Below are 6,000 nucleotides of genomic sequence, written 5' to 3' on the forward strand. Positions count from 1 at the left end.
TAGCAGATTCATCACTCTTTAATGACAATACATTGGGAGCAAATCCTAATTGGTCCTTATTCACTACCTTAACCGACAAATGATATTTTGAAACAAGAATTAAGTCTGCATTAGTCAACAATAATATTGTATCTCTTTCAGGTATTTCCTTATCAGAATCCCTGTTGAATAACAAGGAACAAACAAGAAAATTAAAAAAATCTCAAATTGAGAATCTGGGCTTGATTCTCCAAAAATTCCCACTACCTGTGGAACAGCAAACACACTCTAATTCTTGATATTCTCATTGCATGCGTGTTTCCAGTCTGAGAGTCTGTTCTTCAAATGTTAACCCACAAGACAATGTCATGTGCACGTCATCTACCTTAGACACTACCTGTTTGGAAAAATCCCAGAGTTGTACTGGTCCTAACACCATATCCAACTTGGAAATCTCTGGAATTATCTCTTCAAATTCGGCAGAGGGAAAGCACACTGGTTTCAAAGATGATGTTTCTTGATAAAAGATGAATGAGAAGGGGGACCAGAACCCTGGACAGGGGAAAAACCATCTTGGGATAAACTCCTTTGAGGGGGAGAAAGGAAGTGCTAGGCAGGTTAGGGGATGGCTTTCCTCCTGAATTCAAAGAGGCCCCAGAATCCAGCGCTGATGTTAAAGAGACAGGTCCTTCCCTACCAAGTAGGATCAGATGGTTGTCAATTGGATCTAGTGCTGAAGAGGTAATAACAACTGGATGGTTTACTTTAGCCTTTCATTAACCCATCAAATAAATAAATATAATATCTGTAAGATGTTAGAACCTAAGAATAGCCTTCCTGGGTCAGACCAATGGTCCATCAAGCCCAGTAGCCCATTCTCACAGTAGCCAATCCAGGTCACTAGTACCTAACCAAAACTCAAGGAGTAGCAATATTCCATACTACCGATCCAAAGCAAGCAGAGGCTTTCCCCATGTCTTTCTCAATAACAGACTATGGACTTTTCCTCCAGGAAATTGTCCAAAATTTTCATAAAATCAGCTACGCTATCCGCTCTTACTACACCCTCTGGCAACACGTTCCAGAGCTTAACTATTCTCTGAGTGACAAAATATTCCCTCCTGTTGGTTTTAAAAGTATTTCCCTGAACCTTCATTGAGTGTCCCCTAGTCTGCAATTTTTGATGGAGTAAAAAATCAATCCACTTGTACCTGTTCTACTCCACTCAGGATTTTGTAGACTTCAATCATATCTCCAATTTGTTCGTCCAGGCCCACCGAGGCGCCACTGGGCTCACAAGGTGGTTGGTAAGCCCCTTAGGGCACATTCCTGCGACCACACCATAGAAGCCGCTGATCATTTATTCTTAAAGTTGACCTGCAAAGAATGACATCAGGGAGCCAATTCATCTTATTGGTGTCTCTGTTGGCTGGTCTATGGACATCGTTTCTTTCCAGGTATTCTCTCTCTAAATGCTTTCAATAATGCAGGGGCTGCTGCTCTTTTATTCTTAATTGGACCACGGCATGCTCCGTCTCTGGCAGTGTTCAAGGCCCAGTTAAAAGCCCACCTCTTCGAGACAGCACCCCCCACTGGCAGGACTGTATGTGGAGGACTGCCAAGCTCAGAGGGAACAGTGGATGGGACCTCTCTGTGCTTTCAGGGACTTATTTGAGCTAATTAGTTCATGTGCAAATCTGCCCCTAACTTTGCATCCCCAACTATGGGTGATCTGGGAAAACGCCTCAGTGAACTCATCTCTTCAAAAAACACTTCCCATCATCATAACCTCACAAAAGTATTAGAAAATGCTCTCATGACCACCTCCATCACCTCCACCAGCAACACCCGGACAGTATTATCTCTATTCGTCTAAACAACCTATCACTATCTACTACCTGCTATCAATTTCTCCTGGAAAAGTCCAGACTAATAATTGTAACTGGATACCTTCTTGATTACATGTACTGCAATGCTACTGGAAATGTCCAGTCTTCTAACTTGTAATCCGCTTAGAACCGTAAGGCACAAGCGGAATAGAAATCACTAATGTAATGTAATGTAATGTAATGAATCAGGCCCTGAATGTTCCTTCATCTTTCCCTGTTTTCTATCATAGGAACCAAATGTTCAAAATGATTAAAGTGCTAAACCCAATGGAAATTACCTCTCCTTGGACACAGTCAGGGAGTTTCTTCAGTATTGAGAGTGCTCAAGCACCCACAGAGCTGGCTCCTATGCTTCCAATGGGTGACAGAGCCAGAACGCTGCAGGAGATTACCAGAAAGATAGGGAGGGCTCATAACCAGAGAAGCTCTACCATGATTCAGCATGGGAATTTGACAGTCAGTGAAGCAGAGGGAGCAAAGTGACCTGATCAGTAGGATTCAGGTATCTTCTCCCATCCCACTCCGCTATTAATATACTCAGATCAGGCCAGATGTTCTCACTCGAGCCCCATATGCACATCTTTAGGGAGCCACCTGTGTGAGTGAGGCCTGCAGGGCCCTTGCTTTGTCTGGAATACAGATTTTATTCCTCCGATGCCAGAAGCAGAGTGAATACTGCTTGAGATGAAACTCACATGTTGAACAGCAGTTCGCTCTCTCCTGTTTCCTCGATCTACCGTAATTCTTTCACAGGTGATTAACCCACGCCTCCTTTTTGGTGCCTATAATGTACAGTAGAGAATCGGGCAGCCTCCTAAAGGCCTTTGTAGAGGGGTTTAAGAATTGGGGTTTCTGAGGTGTGTAGAGTCTGTCGTTTGAAATATACTGAGGGAATGTGATTATTCTCACCCTTTTGAGCTGGTGAATGTTTTTGTAACCATTAATTCCCTATGTACACACATAGATTTGACCGGATAAATGGGACTTTTAGGCTATCAAGTCTAACTCCAGCCGCCTAATGCTGTCTGCAGAGACTTTATCACCAGTTAAACATGAGGCCTGATGCTGTGGTTCTAAGGAAACCATTGTAAATTTAAAATCCAGAACTTCCAGCACTTTCTGCTTCTTCCTGGACTTTGATTGCTTTCTACACAAGACACCAGATAAGAGGGGCCTGACTTTCAAATACAAACTGCAGTTATATAATTTTCCATTGTGGACGATAGAAGAGAAGCTGTCTTTATTCGATGTACTCTCAGAATACAAATGAAACGACCAATGTGGCTGTGTCAAGGGCAACAGTCATGATAAAATTAAAAAATGCTGCTTTACCAAAAACTGTTCATACAAGCAAGAGTTTAAAGTACACCGAAGCAACATCACGAATAGACCAAGAGAAATGAAAAGCAAGTTCAGCCACATGACCTGCAAGTGGGAGGGAGGAATCAGTCGGACAATTGTTTCTATTTGTTCTGGGACAATTGGGTTTGCAAATCTTTGGCATAGGTCATTCTGCTTTTGATAGTGTGTTGTTAGAGGGGAGACACCCAGTTATGGAATGCTGTAAGTTACGCATGGGCGCAATACTTCTACCAGTCACTAACCCAAGACCTGTCCCAATACTGACCCAGGTTCATCCCCCACCTCCATGTCTAGGGCTGCTTTTTGATGCTGCTCTTTGCCTCTTGGGAAGGAGAAGAGAGAGCCCTAATGTTATATCTCCATCTCGAGAAGAGACGCCTCTTTTCTTCACAGTTTGGAACTACTGGTGCTTACCTCAGATCCCAAATCATTAGAAGGCAATATTTATTTATTTTTAAAATTTCTATACCGTTTAAAACTAAACGGTTTACATGATTTTTACATACATAAAATTGTAAAAAAACATAATTAGACAAACAAACAAATAATCCTCGGAATATAATACCAAAAACTTATTTAAAGAGTCATGAGTGATTCTGCAATCAACAACACTACAAAAATAATGACTAGAAAAAGGTGTCTACAAACAATTGCGTCTTAAGTAATTTTCTAAAACTACCCTTTTCACATTTTTGTATTTGTCCCACAAGGGAGTTCCATATTTTAACTCCTGCAAAACAGAAGGTCATTTTACCAGTCTCCGCATTTCTTTTTAGCAGAGCTAAATTCTCAGAACGTAATGATCTATTTGGTAAATAATGAGACGTGTTGTTCTTGAACAATTCAGGTATGGTTCCATACAAGAATTGATGGCAAATCATGACTACTTTGTATTGTATCCTAAAAACAGTGCAATTGTTGGAGAAAAGGTGAAATGTGATCATACTTCGATAATGCCGTTATCAGTCTTGAGTAACTTGCAATGCCTTGCACCTCACTTTTGTTATTCCATTGCAGTAATCAAGTCTCGCCAAGTGTGTGGAAATCAAAAGGTGACAGCATAGGTTTTATTCGATGCAGTAAATGCATTTGAGCAAAGCATGCTTGTACTGTCTTAGTTACTTGCAATTTTATCCAGCCTTACACCTAAAATGGTCATTGACTCATTTACTGCTAATACATCATCAATTACTTTCACTTCTTTAGGCCACTGATAATTAGGTTTTCCTACAAATATTATTTCTGTTTATAATTTCAGAGCTGGTCTTCTTGGTATTTGAGAGGAGTGAGTCAGGAGATGCTGGAGAAGAGGAAGAGATCCAGAGGCAAGCTTCAGCTCCAAGGACTTGGAATGCTTCATCTAGTGGCCTATGCATTTCACTTTTCCTCTTATGAATGGTGGGTGTTTCATTTAGTATTACTTCTGCTACTCCTCACCAGGACCCATCAGACATGGTCCTTTTTTCTCTTTCCTTCCTCTTCAAATCAGGAGCCACCACAAATAAATTCCTCTGTGTGGACTCTCTGGGAGTACCCTCATCCCATGGTGAAAGGCCAGATCAGTTCTGTAACTGGGGACCTGACAAGAGTCTAGTCTACAAAGGAAAGAGGACATTTATAACTTAGGTGCCAACATGGAATATCTGTACTTAATTCAGCCTGTGAATGAAAGTGGATTAAAAATCCTGGGCTGAATACTGACCCCAATGGAAAATGCAGCAGACTTCTCCGCACTCCCCACTTTCACAGGCTGTAATTTTAACTTGGCAAGTGCAGAGAAATTCAGTTTCTCGGTTGGCTCAGAAGGGCTGAGCTTTGTGTCCCTCTGTCAGAGTTCATCTGTCTGAACATTAAGACTGTTTGCACATGGATTCCCTGAGGAGATGTCACACTGCTCACAGCCTCCCAGACTCTCCCGCAGACGTGGCAGGCTTGGGTTGGGTTGTTGTAAATATCGAAGGAACTATAAGCTCCAAAGCCACAGTTTGCCAACTTCCGAAAATGCCCAAATCAGATTACAAAGAAAGAGATATTTAAAAAGAAAAACCAGCAAATAAAACGGATTACATTAAGCATTATTTTAAACAAATATGTGCTCAAAAATTTCCAAAAGGGAGTCTCCACTGCCCACCACCCTAGCCAGCAGATTAACCCTTCCCCTTAATTGTATCCATGACATCCTGTTTGTTTGTCTGTTTAGATTATAAGCTCTTCTGAGCAGGGACCGTCTTCTTCTTTGTGATTCTGAACAGTGCTGTGTATGTCTTGTAGCGCTATAGAATTAATTCATAGCAGTCGTAGTATTTCCACAAGGCAGTTTAGCCCCAGGACTGCCTCACTCTGCATTTGACAGTGTTGTTCAAAGTACTTAAGTAAAAGTAAATGTATATTTTAAGTACATATTTAATTGTGTTTTTCACTGTCCTTTTACTTAAGTATGAAATGAAAGTTAAAAACGTTAATTGCCTAATATGACATTTATTGAGTACAAAGAAAAAAGAACCACAACTACAACGAATGCAACTATTATTAACATTTTAATCCCAATTCAATCCCCTGGGCTTTTAATAAAACAACATTTTCAAAAATGAAATAGGACTGGTGTGGGAGGGGGAAAACAGGGCAGCTGCCTTAGGACCCACAGCTCCAGGGGTCTCACTCAGCTGCCCTCAGCCCTGGCTCTGCTAAACAAAGAAAGAAGCCGCTGAGCTTTTCCCTCTTGCTTGAATCACTATTTGCTATAGGCTCTGCCAAGCTCAATCACACCCCA

General features: G+C 41.3%; 1 protein-coding gene across 2 annotated transcripts in view; it reads left to right on the forward strand.

Moving 5' to 3' along the window:
• ZWILCH (zwilch kinetochore protein) overlaps positions 1–5,589 on the forward strand; it is an 89,515-nt gene extending 83,926 nt beyond the window's left edge. For both annotated transcript variants that reach the window (XM_033920234.1, XM_033920236.1), the window contains exon 19: positions 4,489–5,589. The gene's annotated coding sequence lies outside the window, so the exon portion shown is untranslated. The remainder of the gene's footprint in view (positions 1–4,488) is intronic.
• The last annotated feature ends 411 nt before the right edge of the window (positions 5,590–6,000 follow it).

Source organism: Geotrypetes seraphini, chromosome 14, assembly GCF_902459505.1.
Source record: "Geotrypetes seraphini chromosome 14, aGeoSer1.1, whole genome shotgun sequence".
Classification (NCBI taxonomy): domain Eukaryota; kingdom Metazoa; phylum Chordata; class Amphibia; order Gymnophiona; family Dermophiidae; genus Geotrypetes; species Geotrypetes seraphini.